This window comes from Athene cunicularia (assembly GCF_003259725.1).
Source record: "Athene cunicularia isolate RWA chromosome 2 unlocalized genomic scaffold, athCun1 chr2_part1, whole genome shotgun sequence".
NCBI classification, from domain to species: domain Eukaryota; kingdom Metazoa; phylum Chordata; class Aves; order Strigiformes; family Strigidae; genus Athene; species Athene cunicularia.
In genome coordinates, this window is record NW_020799095.1 from 38734675 (window position 1) to 38757689 (window position 23015).

At 37.6% G+C, this 23015-nt stretch overlaps 1 protein-coding gene across 1 annotated transcript in view; it reads left to right on the forward strand.

Moving 5' to 3' along the window:
- Positions 1-21842: 21842 nt before the first annotated feature.
- CCNY (cyclin Y) overlaps positions 21843-23015 on the forward strand; it is a 96676-nt gene continuing 95503 nt past the window's right edge. Inside the window, exon 1 of the mRNA XM_026842482.1 lies at positions 21843-21924. The gene's annotated coding sequence lies outside the window, so the exon portion shown is untranslated. The remainder of the gene's footprint in view (positions 21925-23015) is intronic.

Consider the following 23015-nt stretch of genomic DNA (forward strand, 5'->3'; position numbering starts at 1 on the left):
CAATCTTTTGCATGTGCCTCTACTATAGCTATGTGTCAGTCCCACCTCATGCTTCCTATGAAGGCATAGCTTCAGTGGCTCAGTGGCACTTCATTCTTGAAGCTTTTTGTTATGACTGTTCCTACCTGGCAGAAATCCATATACATTTTATTCAGTCAGTCAGTGGAGGTGGAAAGGGTGTGAAGAGTTTGGAAATGCAACTGTATTTTAAGCTTTCAAATCATGCTTCCTGCAGCTAAATGTCCTCCTTCCTTTTAGAAGAATTCATTTGGGATAATAAGTATCTAGCATACTTCATTGACAACATACAGTTACCCTTTCTGCATTAAACATAGAAAAAAATTGGATTTGTAAATTTACAGAGTGGTATGTGTACTTTTTCAAGGGTTTAGGTAGGAGAAGGCTTCCTGTAACTGAGATCGTCGTAGAAATCCAGTCTGTGATAAAAATAATATGCAGGAGGAGAAATCTAACTGGTTGTTTTGTGGAGAAAAACAAAACCATACTGCCTTTGAAAGCTAAAGCAAACAAACACACAAAAATTTAAAATTCTGTATATAAGCAATGATGTAAATTCTACATCTAGGAATTTGTTTCCCGTGGGCAAAACGGATATTTAAGTGAAAGGGACCTTGCCAAGTTAAATTTAACTGGAAATTAATGCTTTGTGAAAAGTAAGCTCTTGACCTCGAGTCACGTTTCTTTAAAAAATATCATAGTGAAGAGTTGTTTTTATAACAATTATTTGAATCACAGTTTATGCAATCCCAACGCTGAAGCTTTATGTTACTATGAGAACCTGAACTTAAACTGAACAGCTGCTCTCACATTTTCACATATCTGGTTGTGAAGGTTTTCTTCCTTTCTTTTTCTCCTTACTGCATGCTTTAATTTTTGGTTCTAAATCTGCACTTCAACAGCAGTGAAGTTGTGCATGGTTGTGGGTAGTAGTTATTTTGTTTCTCATTTTGTGTGGTTTATCTCAAAATGGGTTCACATAGATATCAATGTATTTGTTACTTTAGGAAAAAAAAATCAATGGTTTATACATTGAGGTTATTCAAGTGAAGTGTGGTACTTTCTTTTGCCAAACATTGTATGCTAAAGAGAAAATAGTTGCTGGCAGTGGGTAAACCACTGTGTGATGGAACCAGCATGTGCAGCAAGGCCCTGGGCATGCTGCTGATGTCCTCATTTCCTTCAGTTCCTGGTGGCTGAGTTTAGGTGAGGGCCTCTTCTGTTACTGGGTTGCTGGGTAACTGTGTGATGGAAACCCAGCATGGCGTTTGTCCCTGGGATATTTGTGATCTTCAGGAAGCTCCAGATGTGAGGGCTAGGCCTCCTGGCTTTGTTGGAGACACATACTAGGGTTAGGTAGTAGACTCTTCCCTTGAATTTATTTTTTGTGTGTGTGTTCTTGAATGAAATATTTGTATCTAAGATTTTATATTTAACAAATGCTTTGGAAAATAGCATTTTTCAAGTTAAATGTTACTATCTCTTTTTTGTCATGTCGCTAGTATAATGTATAAACTAGCTTTGAGCTGAAAGATAAATATATTCCATTTTGATCATTGCCCTCGTCCATCCCTGTAGCTTTAGCAGGATTGTATGATTTTTTTCTCCTTCCTCCCTCCCCCTATTTTTTTGTACATTTCTGTCATAGTCTGCCTTGCCTTCTGCCTGTACATATCAGCCCAACCTTCTTCTACCCACAACACAGAAATCCTGTTTTTGATCTCATCTCCTCTTATTTGACCCCTTCTGTTTTGCTTTGCTTTTTGAGTGATGAGAAGTACACAGTATGTACAGTGTATTCTAGAGCACAGTCTGTGTGATTACTCCAGGATAGCATTGTACCTTGCAATGTTGATTTCAAAACTGTGATTTAGATTACTTCATGTTTCCATTTCAACGTTTGCTGCACACTCCTTGTTTCCTACCTCTCCTGTATGTTTTACAGTCAAGCAAATAAAATAATCCTTGTTCTCTCAGATCTGTGTGATGGTTATCCACATATTAGTAAGATTTTTGTATTTCCCCCCGGTATTTTAGAACTTTTCAGTGGCATTAAACGTGTTTTTTTGATCGCTATAATTTTCTTCATGACTTTTGGAAATGGGTGCTTTATGATGAACAGGTGGGAACTGTGCTAGGCAAATGGTTGGACTAGATGATCTCCAGGGTCCTTTCCAACCTAGATGATTCTGTGATTTATGCCCTGGATTACAGTTTGGGATTACAAGTAAACCATAGATTCTGAGGCTGTGTAGGTTTTTTCTTTTTAAAGAGTAGTAGAATGCTTGTACACTGCTTTCTTCTAAATAAAAAGCTGAAAAGAGATCTAGTTAGTAACGGAATTAAGATTTGCAATTAATGAAAGAAATTTCTTGATAATTACCGTCTCTGATATTCTGTCTATGCTTCAGTGTGTCCAGCTGTACATAAATCTTCTCTAACTACATATTTTTGCATTTCTTTATGTAAATAAGGAATCTCCTTGGTTTCTATCCGGGGACTCAAATCTGATTGCTTTGGCATCACCTAATTGAAAGGCAAAATCAGTTGCTGAAAAAGGTTTTTACTTCTGTTGAGGGAGTGGGAACGTGTGACTTAGGAGCTCAGTCAATGGGGCTGGTGGCTGGCTTGTTCTGGCCAGGGTTACCTGGCAAACCATGTGGCCCCATGGGGGTTAGCAGGATGAGAAGGGCTGTTGTGCAGTCACTGTTGGGTTGCTGAGGTCCAGATATATGTGCAGCCCAGCCCTGTCCTGCTGGGGAACAGTGGGACTAAGAGGGAGTTTTCATCTACCACTTGCGGCCCTTGTCTGTACTCTTCCTTCCTGTGATTTTGTTGGTCTGTGGCTCTTGTCCATGTGAAGGTTTTAGTTTGTGTCTCTCTAGGTCAGAAGGGCTCTCCAGCCCTGTTGTCTGCTTCTGTTAAAAAGTGTTTTGCAGAAGTTGCTGAAGTGGTCACGAATGCTTCTTGTGCTCTATTTGCTGGCTGTGCTATCATCTCCACAAGCAGCTCCTTCAGTCTAATCATGCTATACTAATCAAACCTGTAGGGAATGTCACATGTCAAGTCAGGACACTGCCAGATATTGCTGTAGATGTATGACTTGACTTGTCTTATTTGTGTGACAAAAATAGTGGAGGTGCCTGGATCTCAAGAATATGTGCTGACTTGCTTGAAGCATTGTCAGCTCTTACATGGGAGTTATAATCCTTTTTTTAATCAAGACAAAATAGTTTTCATGCAGCTATACCGGAAATCATAGAATCGTAGAATACCAGGTCTGGCAGGGACCTCAAGGATCATCTGGTCCAACCTTTGTTGACAGAAACATGATCTAGACAAGATGGCCCAGCACCCTGTCCAGCTGAATCTTAAAAGCATCCAGTGTTGGGAAATCTACCACTTCTCTGGGGAGATTATTCCAGTGGCTGATAGTTCTCATTGTGGAGTCTCCCCAGGAGTAACTTGCACCCATTACCCCTCCTGTTTGACATGTGACTCCTTGTAAAAATGGAGTCTCCATCTTTGTTGTAGCCACCCTTTAAACACTGGAACATGGTGGTAAGGTCTCATTTAAGCCTTCTTTCCTGAAGGCTGAAATACGCTGTTAAAGGTTAACATATTAAATAAAGGGGGAGAACAAAAGGTAACTCCTGATAAAACCACTTTGGCAGGGGTGCAGCAGTATATAATTAAGTATTGTGAAGCTTCAGTTTAGCAGTGCATGTAAATTGTATGCTCAAATCCATTTCTAGCTGCAAAGCACTTAGATTAGCAATGATATTAAAGCATCTGAGCTTGTTATCTTGCAGTTAAGTCATATCATAAGTTTGATGAACAGGGCCTGTGTGAGACTAATGCTTGTTAAAATAATTCAGAACATGGATCTTGCTCTTGCAAGATGCTTAGCATTCAGTTGTCCAGCGAAGCACTTATTGAGAGAGGATATTGCATCTGATTTATAAATAGTCCTGTTAACTTCCTGCTGCTTACAGTTCTCTTTCCTCAAGTAACTCAGGTACTTTTTTCTTTTTACGTGTTAGAAAATAATAGGGAAAATATGTGCTGCTAAAGTTTTATTGTTGATGTCTTCTAGAGAGTTGTTAATATCTATCTGTGATCTGGAAAATAATTTGACTCAGGAGCCTGTTTGATCTCTAGAAGGGTCTCTGTAGCATCTTTCAAGTAAGAGTCTGGCAATATTTACTTACTGTTTGGAGAGAAACCCTAGACTTGGTTCAAGGAAGCAGTTTTGTGTCATTGCTAAATGTCTATCTTGCTGTCTGGATCTGATTTCTTTTATCACCCACTATGTTTTCACTGGATCCTTTTTTTCCCTTTTGTTTTCTGTTTATTCCTTTGTAGCAGAGTTTATTTTGCAACAAGTAAGCTTTCTTATCCTAGCAGGCTGAAGTTATTATCCAGGACCTGGTCACGGTGGCATTTTTTGATCCCATAAATAAACTTGTGGTTAGTGTATTTTCTTAATGGAGCTTAAAACAGATGGGAGGAAGAAGTCACAGTTTCCTTGTGATAGTATATAGCAGTTAGCCCCAGGCACATGCCTGTGTATCTTAAATAACTAATACATTGGTAGTGACCATTAATTAGTTCCATTAGTTAGATTCCTTCGATTAAAAGGGATCATCATCATCTCCATGGTGGTACACTGACATAGTAAACAATGGAGAATCAGAAATTACTTGCAAATAAATGTTGTGATGAACAACACTCTTTATGTATTTATGCCTGCGCTTATTAATATATTAATAATGGGTGACTTACTGTGTTTTCAAGCTCAGATAGCAGTAAAGAATGTCCTCAGCTCTCTGTTTATGAGAAAGATGGAATTAAAAAGGATTGATGAGATTTACAAAGAAAGCTGAAAGCAATGTGGATATTAAATAATATTGCAAATACTGTGCCTGAGTGTGGGAACAGAATTTATTTTTAAGTTAATATATGTCCTTTTCCCCTTAATAGAAATTCTTTTATTTCCTTGTTATAAAAGATTTTTATTTTTTAAAGACAGTATCCTGATGCCGCGAGCTAGCATTAAAAATAACAGTAGGCATCTTTCAAGCAAAGCAATCTCCATGTCAGCAACTAATACTTGTGAGAGAACTAAAAGCCCTTGAAACACATTGGAAGACATGGGTAGGGAAATAACTGTTTTATTCATTGGTACTGTAGACTGTAGCAGGAATTTCAGCATTCCTAAATGGCTTGCTTAAATACCCTTCTCTCTGCTCTAAAACTCACGTAGGGTTAAATACTAATCCGTAGTAAATAAGCTTAACCAAGTGGAACTACATTTAAGAAACTTTATCTCTTTAAGGTGATGTATTGAGGCAGCTCTTGAAGTCAAATCCAAGTTTTGGGAGTTCCTTCAGGCTGTGTCAGTTTTCTGAAGACTGTAAGAAAAGAAATAGAGAGGTATTCTGCCAGTTTAGACCAAGTGAAAAATTAATCTAGGTCTTATAGTAAAATTGTTTCCTTGAAAGTAAAATGATGCTGTAAGATTTATGGAATAGTTGTGGGATGGGTTGGTTTTTTTTTTGTGTGTGTATGTATATATAAAAAAACCCCACAACTAAAACCTGTCTGTAAAGAATATCAGGGGTTCTGTATGAATGTAGAAACCACTGGGACATGGGTTTCTATGAGGATCATGTAAATTAAATAGAGCTGATAACAGCCAAAGGCTTACTTTGCTAATTTTTTTTTGCATCTCAGTACAATGTACAATAGGTCTTCTTGACTTTTATTGTTTGTTCTCAAAAAAAAAAAAGGGGGTGAAAAATAACCTTCCTATTTGCAATCAGAGACTAGGTGTCCTTCTGGGTTTTGGTCCTTAGTTCATGGCTCACATAGTTTTTCATTCTCATCACTCTTGGCTGAAAACTGTTTTCTTCTGTGTTTACTGTTAAGGTGTGGAGGATATATACTGACAAGTGCTTTATGGGACCTGCAAGGTGGACACTGTGTGGTATGCATGTTAGGGTGCTTGGTTGGAACATACATAAGACAGATCAGCAACTTTGCTCTCCTGTTGAAGATGAATCAAGCATTAAATGATACATTTGACTTGGTGGTTTCTTTGAGTGAAGTTCAGCAGTGTCTCTACATAGAGCTTCATTTATAGTTGTTACTATAAACAACTGTATATGCATAGTAGTTGTGATCTTGAGCTATGGAAATAGTTTCTCATGTTTTCAACCCCCTTGGGGTTTTTATCAAAGGACAGATTTTTTCCTGTCTCAACTTTTTTCTCTGTGAAAGCATATTTTAAAAGGTAGCCGACCAACTGCTTTTCTGTCTCCCTTTCTTCCTTCAGACTAAGGGTCTATTACTGCTTACTGTTATTTTCTGATGAGTATTTGCTATGTATCTAATATGCTAAGATATTCACTATCTAAGCCTGACTTTCAGGAAGTCAAACCCACTTGATTACTCAGTAAGGTTAAAAGACATGCAAAATAAGGCTTAACTACATTTTACCTCCTTCCAAAAAGTGCCTTACATACTTGTCTTTACGTGTCATATTAGCATGTAGCAGACACTTTGAGAAATCCCACAGCTGGTTCAGCCAGTGTCTCTGACAGCAGTGGCTGCTCAGAGAATGTGCATGGAAATATCTGGACTTTACTGTATTACTGCCTTACAGAACTGAAGAATACATGTAAACATGTAAAAGAGACTAAAGAAATTTCTTTGGATGTAACCTTACTTTTAAAGAAAAGATAGTACTAGCCTTAAAAAAAAAATACATTGTTTATAAACCTCTCCATTAGATCTGGACTGCTTCTGGTACAGGAAGTAAGTTGAGATTGGTTTGGAGTGTGTTCCTGTATTTCCCAGGTAGAATGGCACATGCGGGAGTCCTACAGAAATACGCTGTTACATGAGCAGCGGAGATCCTTAGATACCTGCCACTTTAATTTTGCTGGGCCTAGGCTACATTCAGGGTCTATGAGCACACTTGGACAAGTTTTCAGAGTCAGCTAGGATGTTGAAAAATACTATTTTTTGTTTGCTTAATTTTTTTCATAACAGCAAAATGTAATTCTGAAAGACAATTATTGCATACGGATACCTTTTATAATGACATGCAAATCAAGTCAGATTTTCAGTGTGTAATTATTTTAGTGCTTATGCAGTACACCTGCATGACCTCACAGATTGACGTTTGCTTTTGGCCTTAAAGGGAAGAGTGTGGCTTGACTTTCTCAGTTGGCTATAGAAGTGGCATAGGCTTTCTAAAACTAAGTTACTAGTTTACGTCAGTCCTGGCCTCCTAATTTCTGAAGGAGCTATATGTGTTGTTAACTTTTGTGTAGAATGCTGGGGGTAATTTGGGTATTATATGGCCTATAAATACTGTTCGATGGGAATGCAGTGAGGCCATCAGCTGTGCATCATAGTCTGGGTTTTTCTTGCTTGATAGCGTGCAAATGGGAAAAGAAACTGGAAATGTGAAATTTCTGTTAACAGTAAATTTTTGCTGCTCTGTGTATTAGAGAGCATTGTTAGCACACTGAAAAGAAAACTGGGTTTATATCAGGAAATATATTACTACTGGATAAAAGGAAGTGTTTTCTTCTAGAAAAGGTGTCTTCTGGAATATACTGTACTTGATTATATAGGCAGCTTTAGCGATTGCAGAAATTACATACTTGAAAGGTAGGTAACATACAGAGGTTAAAGTTGAGGACTAGCCATGTGTTAAAAGTGGATGTGCATATCAAATCTGATGGTGCTTTAAACAATAGATAAGCATTCCCCCCACCCTCCCCATTCTGTACAGCACTTAATCACAACATACATATTCAAGGAGGAAGAAATACTGCAATTTGAGACTGTAGTCAAGTGTTCATGCATTTGTGGTGTTATTGTTTTGGTTCCTTTTCATTTCCAATGAATAGAAGAACTGTTTCAAAGATTGCATTTCACAAAAGGTTAGTGTTCAGAATATTTTGTAGACTAGTCAACAGGTAACACTGTAGACTGTAATTTTTATGTATTTTATCTGAAGACTATCCAGAACACTGATTAAGAAATTACTTTCACCTTTTACCTAAGTAGTTATGGGCTAGTTAAAAAAGAGAAAGAATTTAATTTCTGTGCATGTCTGTTTGCATATCTTGATTTGAAGTCTAAGGAGGGAACCCAACAGATGAAAACCTACAAAATGTCTTGGTGTCAGTATTTTTGAAAAAAACACTTACCCAGATCAAATTCTGATGTTTGAAATCTTGTCCATTTTTAATACAGCTTCTATCATAGTTTTAAAGCCCTCCCCAGTCATTTTCAAAATTGCAATAAAGTCTCTACATTGTTTGATGCTACTTTACAAAGTCTGGGTATGTAAGTAAATAGACAGAAAGTGAGATTATTGTGTCATGTCTGTTATTGCTCACTTGTTACCTACTTCTAGCCACTGCTTGTAACTTCACTGATGTCTCAGAGGCCCCTTTCCGCTTGATTTGTGAAAGTAAAAGTTTTATACACTTGTAGTAAACAGAGTCCTTTGAGGTTCTGCAGTTTCTTGTATCTAAAGGTAAGAGGAAACCAGCTGATAAGTACCTAGTGCAAGTGTACAGTGTGATATGGATTATCATATGCAAAATTGGCATTTTAGCAGAGGATCACCTGCCCAGCGTTGTTCTCTCAGTTGCATTCTATCTCTTACATTCATTAGAAGTGTTGAGCAGTGGTAGCTGTGACAGGGACAAGGTACAGCAAACACATGTTGTGTGTCTGCTTGGAGGTGGCTTTATTTAATTGGTGGATGAGCAGTCAAGAGTCTGCTATCAGCTTTAATCCTGCCATTGTTTTTTAACTGTAAATTGTTCAGTGATGGCCACTGAAGCGCCAGCTAGGCAGATGGAAAGGCAGCAGGCGGCTTTTAGATTTAACAAAAGGGAAGTCTTTGATTTGGCATTTACCATCTCGGTTATTTCTTCTGTTTTAACTTTGTCGCTAAGGAGTGGAAGAATGTTGCTCTAATGAAAGAAAAATAATTACGAACAGGTGTCTGTTGTTAATTCTGGTTTGTTTCAACTGTATCTGCTAACCAAGTTATAGAAGTATTTTTTTTGTGAGGCTAATCTTCTGGCATTTTGATAAGATTAAGTTAGTTTTTAGACTATTACTAAGATATTTCAGTTTTATTTTTATTGCCATTGAAATATTCTTTATGCATTCACTACAGATTTTCATGCTTAAAAGAAAATTTTCTGTTATTCACAAACACGGCTTATTCTTTGATTCAGTTGGATTTCCTTACCTCATGCTGATTGATGTTTAGAAATCCCTATAGACTACTGAATACTCTCTAGATTACTGTTCTTGGGTTTTCCTTGTTAAATAGTTAAATTTTCTGGTTTTGAAATTAATATATTTTTTAGAAGCTTCTTATTACAATTGAAATCCTACCAATTGACTTCCAACATGTTCCATTTCCACTCATCCTTTATAGTCCTTTTTACTATTTTTTGCTCTTTTCTCTGTTGCTAAGTGAAAAACGTCCTTTTGCATAGGATAAATTCACTGTTTGCTGATATGCTCAGCCCTTCCTCTCTTGCCCTCTCTCTCTGTATATGTATTAGCCATTGTTTATTAAATGTTTGATATAGCAAGTTAACATGGATAAATATTTATAAAATAGATGTATCACCTTGAAATGTAAGTGTGCTAGAAAATGAGAGGAACGGTGTTTAAATGTCGTATTAACAAACTGATCCAAACTAATAAACATGGTTTCATTTTAATTTTGATTAAAGATTTGTTGCCTAATCATGCACATTAACTTTTTACGACCACGAATCTGCTATTTTCATTATTGTTATTTTGTTGTGATCAGTTATTTGAAGTTAAAACTTTTAAAAATAGTTTCATTATATTTCCATTTTAGAATGGGGACTTCTCAAACAGTTAGGAAAGGCGAGGTACCACGTGCCATTTGTCACAAGTGCTAAATCAGAGTAACGAAGGTCTTTTTTCAAATAGAGTTTTCTCATTTTCTTCTGTTGTGTTTCTCAGGTCATAAAGTAGACAGCTGCCAAGAGAGAAATCAAAATCTCCTGGTAAGGAGTACAACTCAGTATATCAATGAGAGTGATACAAGTCTGTATTATCCTCAGAAGTTGGACGGGACCTGCTGTCTTAAGAGACATGCTTATTATTCAGTTTTAAGTAACTTGCTGGGATAGCAGTGTGAAACTAAGATACAGGAACTTGATATTTAAAACTTCTGTTACAGCATTTAAGTGTGTGAAAGATTTGACTGGGTTATTTTCCTGTCTCCTTTGAAGAAAGCAAATAATTCAGTAGGCTTCAAGCATATAATTGAATGGCCTTTTTTCCAGGGAATTTCAGATATGTTATTTTTAGGGAAACACCAAATCACATCTGTATGCCTTAGCATTTAAGTGTTTAAAATGGTCATTTTGTGTTGATTAACAATATTGCTGGAAAGTAACTTTTCTGTCACAGAGTGGAGTTGCTCTTTTTTTTTCTTTAAGGCTGCTTTAGCTTGTTGTTTGGTGCTGTAATGCAGATATTGTTAATTTCCTAGCAAAACTAAAGTCAGAAGAGAATTTCATGTGTGCTGAGAGCAAAAATGCTTCAGGGTTATTAACTGTGGTCTCTGTGGGCACATTGATCCCTTGGAAGGAGTATCTGTGTGTTTTGTCTAGCTCTAATCTTTGCTTCTGTGGTGGAGAAATTTAACCCCTGAGTTAATAAAGTTCTTTAACAGATTATTTTCCTTCACCAAATCCATTTACTTACAGACATTTAAACATTCTAAATTCTTCACAGTCCCAAATTCTGATGCTAATTCCGGATAAACAGTTGTCACCTGTGCTCATTTATCTCAACACTGTAATCCCTTTTAAGGGCTTGAATTTTTCTTTTTAATCTACAGGTTTACATCACAGTGTCTCCTTTCAAAGCCACTCATGAGTGTACTAAAGTTGATCACTGATATCTTCTGAAGCCATGGCAGGCTGGAGCCTGATTAGTTTTATCTCTGTCTGCCATAATCTGTGTATAGTAGGCAAAATTTCTAGTACAATAATTTTACGTTTGTATTCTAAAAATATTGTGCCAGTCAGTTACTTTCTGTAGAATCAATACAAAGAACCAGTAAGTAACCAATACCAGTCTGTGATTTAAAAATTATGTTTCTTGTGCAGTTGATACAAAACTGCCATGTAAATATTGGACTTAAGAAATGTGTGAAAGACTTAAAATTTTATAATGTTTGTGAAATGACTGTGCTGTTTATCAAGCAGTGGTACTGTGGGGCATGAAATGTATAGTATGCTTTGGTGTTGCCTTGGAAGAGTGCTTTCAGATGCAGGTTGTGTATATGTTCCCAGAGTTTTATGAGGTGAATGAGGTGGTGGGCTTGGAGTCTGCTGCTCCATGGAGAATTCCCTGCCCCAAACCTGGTGGAATAGAATTACAGCAAACTTGCATTCTCTCCATGTGCGTTGGTCCTGCTTCTTGGAGATGTAAGGGTCTTTCAGTCCCTAGCAGTATCAGTGATCAGAGCTAGCCTGAAGATCTTGACAGAATGAAAAGGGGACTCTGACATGCTCTAAGAGAGAAATTGGATAGTCTTTCCTTACATTGCAGTTGAAAACTCCTCTGTGTTTGTCTGTGAAGTCACTGTGTTGCTGTTGGAGGAAAAGAGCAATTATTTTCTCCTTTTTTTGCCACTGTGAATGTTGAGTTATTGCTTCCAGTTTGGGAATCAGCTGGGGAGTGGACTTGAAGTGGAAACACTGTGGAGGTCCACTTTTAGGGTTCCCTGTATCTGGGCCTTTACCAGAAGGGAAGTATATAGGTTCTAAAGTTCATGTAAAACAAGAACAAATCCTAAACCAGTTACGCCTTTTCAGAAGGGTGAATGGATAACTAGTAGAGGCTGTATTTTATGTTGTAAAGCAACACTCTTGACTAACAGGGTGAATAAGTAATTTCTAACAGGTATGTGGCTTTCAGATAGAGAGGAATTAGTGTCCTGCTTAGGGGCAAAAGTAGATACCAACCATTAAAATATATGTCAGATATGATAACCAGAGTTTTAAAAATTCTTAAAACATTGTATTGCGTGGGGGTGTGTGTGTTGTTTTTTCTGATTTTTTTTTCTTTTGTTTTGGGAGTTGTGAAAATGGGATTCCAGAACCGTAGTATGTAACTGGCCTCTGAATAAGCAGTAGTGTGTACCTTCTCTTAGGGGAGATCTGTTTTGCATTTAGTCATTTATGTTTGTTTTGTACGTTTGGGAGGCTTTTTCCAGAGCTATATAACACCTGCAGTTTTTTTATCCAGAACAATACTGTTTTAAAAGTGAACTGAGTTTGGAGTTCCTGTAATCGCCAATCTGACTTCTAGAGTTAGCTTGATTCATGCCAGAACTTGTTTGAGATGCTTTAGGAGTAGGACCCCATTATTTTTTCAGTTTCAACATCAGTGAAATTATTTATAGTTTGATTGATTATGCATGTATTATGGCATATTGCACACTGAGAGGGCTGAAAACTGCTGTCAGAGAAGGAGGTTTTTTGAAGTAATTCTTGTTACAGCTGAGACTGCTGCAAAATAGTTTAGCTGGGTTTACCTGACACTAAATGGAAATGTTGGAGCTCTGTAACAATTGTTTTTTCAGCTTTGTGTGAATAAGCATGGGCAGCTACTAAAAAAATGGTAAGAAAACTGTCGAGATCACAAACCTCTTGCACAAGTGTAATATACTGTTTTTACCTGATAGTAATGAATTTAATGTTGCTTTTAATTAATCTTCCTAATCTTCTGATTTGAGGGTTTTAACTTTTGTGTTTTCCTTGATCATCGAGTTGTAGATATTGGAGGTGCATAACTCACGCCTGTCAAGTTACATCAGGCGTGACGGGATGGTTCATGTGAACTTGTAATTGGCTACCTTCTTTTCTGAGGACTTTACAAAGTCCCTGCTAGATTTTGACCTGTTTGAATATGTAGTTGATTAAGGCTGCATGAGTTGTATGTGCTCTTGAGTTCCTCAGATATGGTGTTCCTATATATAGGAATATTGTGCTGCACCTGTGTAGAGAAATAGGAAATACTGTATGTGTCCTTGGCGATTTGAAACTGATATTTTATTACCTACCTTAAAATCAAATTACATTGCTCTAACATTTATTTACTTGTTGAGTTGTACTCAAAATTAAGAACACTCAGTATTCTCTGAACTAATTTTGTTGATGGGAGTTCTCTCTTTTTCTTTGATTAAAAGCTTACTGAAATACAAAACTCTGTCCTTACTCTTTTACTGTTGCATTAAAATGTAACCAATGCACTGGAAATACCTTTAAATTCTGATCCTGAATTGCATGTATGTTGTCACCTTTTAGTTTTATTTTCCTCCAATCATTCTGTCTTCTGAAAATGGAAGTGCTACGTAATTGGACTCAGGAGTTATCCAATGGAGAACACTGTGTATCTTGTTATTTAAATTTCATAAGGTGGGTGTAATTTTTAAGAATGAGCAATTTACAGCTAGGATCTGTTTCCTGTAGTCTAGTAATGTTGGGAGGCAAGTGACCCAGTTGAAGCCTCTTTGCTGAATTTATATTTTAGACATGTTTATATTGCTGGGGAAGTTCTCAAATTATTTCCCAATCCAGAAATGCTTATTTCTGTAAATTAGTTTAGCTTTTAACCAAATGACTTTGTATAGGCTTCCTCCTTCTCTCTCTCTCCCGTCCCCAAATAACCCCTCTTCCAATTTTGGTGCATTTTAACTTTATATTTGATACCAGGGTTTGTAAGAAAAAATAATTTCAATGCTACAGTGACAGTACTGTTTATTTTTTAACTTACTGGTCATGCTTTTCTTGGCTGAGCACTTTATGATGGGAAGTAAAACCTTCATGTTTGTGCCTGGTTGATCGTGTGCTTAACCAAAGTAGACCTGGAGCCCAAGCGAGCCATATTCTTTTCCTGTTGCTTAAGGATGTACGCAGTGCTGATGCAAACCTTAGATACTCCTGTTACAGGTTAACTTTTGGTAGCATCATAAGGATCTATCGGGTGCCCAGTGGCATGTAAAATACACTTGGAAGGTTGTGAATGTATTATATTTTCCCAGGGGAAGGTGTCTTGTAAGTGGGAAGATATTTGCCAAAAGGAAGTGTTTGTCTGGAGATGTCACCTGCTCCATCAAGTTTGTTCAGATGTCTGACCTTTTTTGCCTGCAAATGGTCACCCTTCCTAGTGTTTGCTCTTCCCAGTGTTGCAGCTTGTTCTTCTTTTGGGTTGAAATAAAGCCAAGTGTTGATTTGGCCCCGGCTGTTTTTTTTTTTTTTTTTTTTTTTTTTTTTTTTTTTTGTTACAAGTTTTTTTTGACTTAGTCATCTCTTCCCCTCTGGTTATTGTATACAATTTCAGCAGTAGTGTGATGTTGGAAGAGAAAGAGAAAAATAAAGTATTTCTTGCATTTTTGTCTGTAAGATTACAGCTTGGATTTCTGCATCTGAAGTAGCCATCCCTTCTTAGCCTTCTCTTTTGCCCTTTGGTTCTCTGTTTAAACTTACTGTTGATGAGGGATGAAGGAACTTTTTCTTCTTTATCAGGGTAGCTTCACAAAATAGAGAAACAGAAATGAAGAATCTAAAATGTTACCATTTTCTAGTATGATAAAGTTGAAAACAAAGGAGGAATTGTGCTAAGTGGTGAAAGTGAAGGACTTGAATCCTTACAGATGGTGTGAGGTATCTTACTGATAAGCGAAGTATGCCTGTAGTTTGAAGGCTGTGTATAGCATAATTCAACACACACACACACATATATATATATATATATGTGTGTGTGTGTGTGTGTGTATATATATATATATATATTTATGTATGTCTCTTAGTGGATGCCAGCTAGGGAACATCACTGTCACACAACATCTAGAATGATGAATGTACTATGTAATACATAAAGCAGGGTGTTCTGTTTCTTGCTTTGTCATAGCTGAAGCAGTCTTAGAGATAGTTTTCGTCCAAGTACAGCCCCACTGCATACAAACATTCTCCCATGGGTCTACTACTTCTGATTTCTTGTGGTTAAACCACAAAGTCTGTGGTAAACTGGACTATTATCTTGATTTCCTTCGTACTTGGAGAAATGTATGTGAACACTGCATAAAAAGTAGCCTGCAAATTAAGAGATGTGTAGGCTCTTAAAACTGTTCATGTTCCTTGAAAACATCCTCAAATGGGAAGTATTTTGTAGGATTGCATTTAAATCCTGTCTGGAAAATAATGATTTCTGAAAATCCCTATAAATGTGAATGTATCATGCCTCATCTCAAGTGAGAAAACTGAATAAACTATTGTGCTGTCTGAGATTGAATGAAAACTGTTAAGAGCAACTCAAAGCCTCATAACTGCAGTCAGGAGATAACAGATATTCATAGCTTGTTGCAATAATTTTCCTTTTGACAGGAGTCTTGGTATTTACTTTTAATATCTGCTGCTTTCCCATATGCAGTTTAATTGAAATGGCATTAATGATGATACTAGATAATAAACATCCTGAGGGCGATGAGGTGGTTGTTCACTGTTCCTTAAATCAGTGCAGACGGAGACCTTCTCTATGATTGTTAGCTGTGCTGTAAAGTTGTTGGTGCTTTGTTTTTCCTACTGCCAGTCAGCTGGTCCATATTAAATGAGATGAGTTTTAGCAGTGTTAAAGGAGGGACTTGGGCTGAGACCACCATGCTTACTCTATTTTAGACTTCAAAGGAGATTCTCAGAAGTGGAGTATCTTTCAGCCCACACAGTTCTCTCCATATGGATCAGTCACATTGGGTTTTTTGATTATTGCATTAATCCAGAGGAACTAGTTCCAATTATTTTTCTTTTTCAAAGGGCTGACCACTGTGTTTCTGTAATCGGGATTGCCCAGTGACTACTAATATAATTTTGTATCGCAGACTGTTTTTCATGCTTGAAGGTGCTTTCCTAACATTTTCTAACATGAGGTGGGCAGATGCCCTTTAGTGATCTCATTATTCCTCAGTAGCAAATATGGTGAGTACAGAGTATTTAGTGTCCTGCAGAGAAATAGAAAATGTGTTGTATGATTTCAAATCTCACATAAGTTACCTATATATAATGAAGGGATTAATTTAAATTTTTTGTAACACCAGTCTTCCCTTTCCTCCTCCTGTTTCCATTCCTTCTCTACAAGTGTCCGTTATTGTCAGATCCTGTGTTTGTTTTTAGTGTTGATTTTGCTTCTGTATAAGAGAAGCCAGTTTGGAATCTTGTCATATAAACCTAGATTTGTGCTTTCAAAGACTGGTGCTTGAAATTAATCTTCTAAATAAACGAAGCCCTGCTATTAACAGTGTGCTGAGCGTACATTTTTTTTTTTTGTGTGGAAGCTGTGTATGACCTTCATGTTATCTCTGTTTGATTTAGGATACTAATCTTAGGAAAGTGTTCAAGTTTGAAGCAGCTTGTTGTCTTTATGTTTTAATGATACTGAATGGCAAACATAGTTTTGTTCTTTTAAAATGCATAAATATTACAAAGGCTATGCTTTTAAGCTCTGTGATGAGGCCTTTAATTGTTTACCTTCTACAGAGATTTGATAACAAATTTCTGGGTTGTTTGGTGAAATCTTCTTAAATGTTAATGTGCAGCAGGAATAATATATGTAAATTTTTACAAATGATAACTTGTAGGCTAAATCAGGGAAGCATAGACCTGCTTCTGCTGAATGGGACCAGGATGTCACCTTTTGTTCTTAGTCTGCTGTTCCTTTGTCAGGTGGCTGGTAATGTCTTTGGTAAGTGGTCTGCCCTCAAGATCACAACATAAATACCTCCATTAAGACAAAAGGAGGAATGGAATTACAGCATCTTCCGTCCATTCACAGTAACATAATTTGGCTGTTAACTAATTCTTTCTTAGTGTACAGTCAGCTAGGAAAGTCTCCTAATGCTCTCTGCAGCCTGGGAATTTTATCTCCTGTCCTTTCTCATGATAGATTAATGGAAATGGGCTTTCCAAGAGCTGTGAAACAGATGTCAAAAGTGCAGCTAAGAACAGTGACAAACTGCCTTCTGTGTTGCTTGTTATCGTTAGATCTCAGCGTGGTTTCAAACCAGGAAGAAAGAAACCATGTCAATGTAACAATTCCTTTTGCTTGTGGTGGGTGTGTATTTTAAGTGTTGCCTTCAGAATATTTTTGGTACATTCAGAAATATGTCTGTTAGAACAACAGGAGAAAGCTGGTTTGGGTGCATAGCTGCAGTGTGCTGAGTCGTCTCTTGCCTTACAACTGTTGATGTGCATGGTAGTGTATAAGAAGTCAAAATGTTGCCTGCAGTTCTCCAGCCTTCCTTTCCCCTTGTCTCTGGAAATTAAAAATGCTTTGGGAACTTTTCAAAATAAATTAGTTCTGAATCAACTTACATTTTTAATGTTTATTAAAAGCTGTCACATACCAAAAAAAAAAAAAAAAAAAAAAAAAAAAAAAGACAGAGCTCAAATCTTAAGGGATTTGTTAGTCTGGGGGTTTGCAGTTTGGAAAACATATGCAGTGTTAAAAAAGTACACTACAAGTTTGTCTCGCTATTAGAGGATACTTTTTCCTCTTTGGTATAGGCTATTCTTTACATACTATTCTGAAGCTAATGTTTTTAGGGCTTGGGGAAGAGGAAAATAAATATCACCATACAAAGACTGTGAAATAAAAACAGCCTTAAAAAGTATGCGTAAAATGTGCTCTGTTGTGAACAGCCTTAATTTGTACAGTGTCTTGAGTTATGGAACATTTGCGCATATGTTACAGTTATGGGCTAGATCATTGAAAGATATTTTTTCCTTAGAGTCAATATTTGGTGTCTTTTTTCTCTTAGTATTAGAGTAGGTGAGTAGTTACACTGAATTGCATCTAAATAGAGAATTCCTGCAGTTGCTGTCACTTTATTATGTTCCAGCTAAAAGCAGCTCCATTATTTCATTTCTTGCCATAACTCTGTTCTCATTTACACTTTTTTCTTTGTTTTTAATTTAAGGTGAAAGATTTTCTGAGCCTATACCGAGTGGAATTTTGCCATTTGTATCAGTCTGAGTGGGCAGAGGCTTTAAAGTAGTGTTATGTTTGATAGAGATTAGATTGATGTTGATGTTAATTTACTAAGAAGAAAAAAAAATGCTGCAGAATTTGCCACCCATGCTGACTCTCCAAAGCATTTAACTGAAACAGATCCATGTTACAAAGAGATTTGCAAAGATTTTTGGAGAGCCTGCAGATAAACATTGGATTATTAAACAGGTTGTTACTTGTGTCATGGAAGTCAGTGGCTGTGGTTCTGTATTGGCACTACGGGATGTGCCCTGTTTCTCCAAATAAAGTAAAACAAAACATCAGTTTGAATTTATAGTATAAAGGATTGTTTATATGTATTACTTGAAATAGCTTGCTGCTTTTTTTTTTTTTTTTTTTATTTTTTTTTTAATTAGTTTCTAAATTCCTGCCTTAAGAAATAAGGTTTTGATCCCGTGTGGGACAGTGAAATATGTCAGCGGCAAGTATATTCTGAGGAACCTTCTGAAAATGTCTGCTGACTGACTTGCTATTATATTCCTAAAATCTTGAAACCTGGATATAGGACACACCCTTGCTTAGTCTTTCCTGTCAGAGATTTGACATAGAGATGACTCGCTGCAAATTGTTTAACGATTCACTGTTGCTGTGCAGATGGCTCAGGTGTTTTGAGGTGCTTTTTCTTCAGGCATCCTGTACCATGTGGCAGGCTCAGATGTTTTGAGGCAGTGTAGGAAATCCCTCCATCAGCGGTCAGAAATACCTATGTTGTTTCCAGATATATTTCGTGAATGTTCAGTTACAATTATAATACAGAAAAATACTTCTAAGTTCACATTATTTGATGGAGAAAGATTTTGTGGAAGGAAGTATCATGTTTAGGTGCATCTGGAGTAAGAATCTTGCTCAGATAAAATGATTTGTTTTGGTACTATGCAAATCCAAACATGTATCCTTGTATATTCCCTTTTTCCTTTGTTGTAGCAAACCAAAACGGAAGAAAGTGTCTACCCTTAAAATATGTTTAGAGACATTCAACTTAAATTTGAAAACTTGGAAGAATCACATCATCAATAAATACATTTTTAAAGTTTAATTATTCTCACAGTTAAATCTAAGTTTTATCTAAATGTATTTATTACTGTTTCTAGGTATTAGGTTTTACTGTGGCTTTAATAATATATTACATCTATGTACTTATGTGCCCCTGCAATTTCTTTTCTTTTTTTTTTAAGAATTTGGTGCTCATCAAAATACTGCTGTCAGTGGTTCTTGGGCGCTGTGCTTTCTCATATACCAGCTCTGACTCGTAAATGTAATCATTACCCGAGTGGTAAATTACATTTTTATTTCCTACTCTCTTATTCTATTAAGTAATCAGTTTGAAACACAATCAGTAATCTTTTCCATCCAGCCCATTTGTTCAACCTGGCTGTATTCTACTCTTTTTCTGTCCTATTTGTGCACTGTTCTGATGGTTATGGAGGGGAAGTTGTCTGTCAGGTAGCCTCTGGGATGTAATTTGGCCATACATAGTAAGGCTTGTCTGTACTAGAGCTCGTGACAGCCTGCACTTCATGTTGGTGTATTACGTCTACCAGGTATGCCATAAACCAGCAAAACAGCTTTGACAGCCGGAAACCAGTCCCATTTATTACCTTCTCATTCTTAAAGTAAAGGGAACTGAAGATGATTTTTCTAGAAGAATGCTTGTAAATGGCTTTGAAGAGATTGCTGAGACAAGCTGAGAGTTTTGTGCATGGTGTGGGAGGGAGCAGCCAGTGTGCTGCTGGTATGGCTGTCACCAGCAGGGCTGGAGGGCTGGTGCCTCCAAAGCTTCGCCTTTTGGTGTCTAAGTCCCGTTTGTCATGCAAAGAACTCTTGTCTGCCGGGAAATGCCTGGTCGCATGAGTTACGAACACCTGCGTCTGGGGCCTTCAGCGGTGGGGATGGGGGCAGCTGCACCTCGGGGCGCGGTGGGGAAGCAAAGAGCTGCGGCCTCTGCCTTGGGGGAACTGTCGGCTCGGTTCGAGTGGCAAGCACCAACGTTTCAAATGACTTGGTAAGGCAAACTGCCAAAGATAAGACAAGGTCAGTCATAGCTCTCAAGAGCGCCTGAAGCCATCCACAATCTTTGCCGTTTGCAGGAGCAGTCAGGGTATTGAGGCGTGCGAGGATGCTGCACGGTGCGTTACATCGGCTGTTTTGTGTGTGCCGGTGCTCCGCAGTCCTGAGGGGGGAATACAGAGGCAGCGGGCTCTCCCTCTGGTGTTCTGCGTTCACACAGTTGGGAAGAAATCCAGACATTCAGAGCTGCTTTCTGGCAAATTGCCCAGGAGGGCAGCTTGGTATTTTAACAGTGTTTCTGCCTTGTTCTGGAGGGAGGTTGTATTTTTAACAGCACTTCTGATCAGGTGGGAATTACTGCACAATTAAATCCAGCAATATTGAGATGACACAGGTTGGGTTTTTTTAAAAAAGAATAAAATTGAAGATATGTGCAATGCTAATTTGGCTTTATCTTTTAATTTTCTCAGGGTAGGGTTTTTTCCTTGTCACTTGCTTGAGATGTTTTTTTTTTTTTTTCTCCAAACTAACTTTGATATATGAAGAACGTGCAGCATAGACAAGCTCAAAGCTCCTTGCATTTCGTAACCCTGTACAAGCTTATGTTAAGATTTGATAGAGCTTTGAGATTAACTAGTTTTCTTCAAGAAAAAAGTAGCTATGTTTATTACACTAGGTTTGAATTTTGCAGAGGTATCATTAAGGTGACCGAGGTGTAGGAGGAAGACATCTCTGATGTCTGTCCCAGCTATGTTTTCTGTAAATTTTACAGGACTAAGCTATATATAAAGGCAATATGCAAGTTCGATCTGCTATATCAACTATATATTTTTCATTTAAAAAAAAAGAAATCAAACAAAAAGCTACGTTTTTTCTTGAAAGCAAAAGCAAGCTTCTGCATTCTGAACATGCTTTTACTTTTCTGTTTAATTTTTGGTAGTTTTTAAAATGTATTTGCTTGTGTATTGATTTTTACTTTGGAATATCATAATATGTAAATAAGTGGTACTTTTCTGTGATTCTTTGATCTCTCTACTATGATGCTAATTTGTGGCCCATGATGATGCTGGTTTTAAGATGTACATTGACTGCAAGTGGTGGTAGGTAATTCTGGTTTCTGTTACTTTCCTTGCAAACCTCACCTGAATTGGGATTGTTTTTTTATTATTTATTAGCGATGCTGCTTGTTGCACTGAATATGAGAAGGGTGAGGAATACTGTCCCTCTTGCACTGCACATTTCTGGCCTGCTTTGCTGAGTATGCCTGAGACTAAGGAAGTACCTAATTTTTGAAAAATGTTTGTCTCCTCTCTTGAAAGTGTTAGACCCTAATATATCATGTTCTAGCAGCAGTTGCCTTTCTGTTAAAGATAGATAAAATGGGCAGTGAATCCTGAGACAGACAAAAGCTATCATAAATTCCATTAAGATCTGAACAAACGCTTTTAAGTGGTTTTGGAAATAAAAAAAAAAAAAAAAGAAAATATCCTGTTACTGACCATATGTCATTGTTTTAGAACTTGCTGGGAGGCCTTGACTGTTTAATTTCAAAGATTGCATAACTCCTCACTTGAGAAGCTTGTTTACATTAGTAGCTAGGGCTATTAAGGCTAAGGGAAGGATGGACCTTTATCTTCTTTGGGATGTATAGACTTCAGATTTTAGTTTTAGTGGGATTCACAGCAAAAACTCAGAATATCTTTCCTTATCAGGTTTGTTGCTTGAAGCAGGGGGACTCTGGAGCTGTCAGCTCTTTGTCAGAGTCTTAGGGGTCACTTCAGTCTTGCTGAGTTTTTCCCACTGGCCTACAATAGATTCCACCTCTCTAGATTGGAGAATACCTGTGGGACAGCACTGTCACTCAGTTGCCAACCTCTGTCAGTGACCTGGTAACAGGGGTGACAGTTCAGAGTAGCCACTCTGTGCTATGAATGTTCAATCTCTGCAGAACTGCCCTGAGATGGAGGTTAATTTCATGGCTACTTCTGTGTTCCTTTTGGTAGGGATACTTTGTGCTTGAGTTCCCTGTGCCACTCCATTTTAACCCTTCAGCTCAGTAAAGAGGCATCTTTTCAGCATACATGACACAGCAGTGGTCCTGCTAGTATTAATGCTCTGGTTTCATCGAAGCTGCTGACCAGCCACTACAGAGCTTACAATTGGGACTGAATGTAAAAGAAAGCCAAATGTTTATTTACCTCATAAATGGGTAAGGAGATAAAAACAAACCACCAAACCCCAAAACACCCAAAACCCTTCCTTTTTTTAGAGGAAAATCTGTAAAGGACGGATGTTTTTTGTTTGGTTTGTTTTCTTTGTAGCCAAAGTTGACAAACACAGATGACATTTATGTGCTTTTACATATTTTTAAAAATCTTTATTATTTTTATACATCCTAATGCAAAACTTTCCCTCCCCTTGGTGTCTTGTCCCATGTGGTGGGTTATGAGGGGGGGTGAATCTTTTGAATACCCTGAGAGCCTGTGTGCAGGTGGAAGACCCAAGAGCTGGTCTCTTCTTGGCAGAGGTGCAGGGCAGGCCAAGTCACCAAAAGGAGCAATCATGCCGGTGACTTCATTAACTGACTGCTTTAGTAAGTGAATGGAGACAATCTGGCAACAATCAACTGATAACCACACAGAGAACAAATAAAGGCACTTTGGCGGTGAGACCCGATGGCAATTCAATTCCCACAAAACTTACATACATGAATATATAGAAGAGAGAGAGCAGAAAGAGAAAAGAGAGGAGGAGGGGATAGGAAAAGGGGAAGTTGCCACTCTTGGATCCCGTGTTGTTGCAGAGTAGCCAGCTTGGTCTGTAGGTGG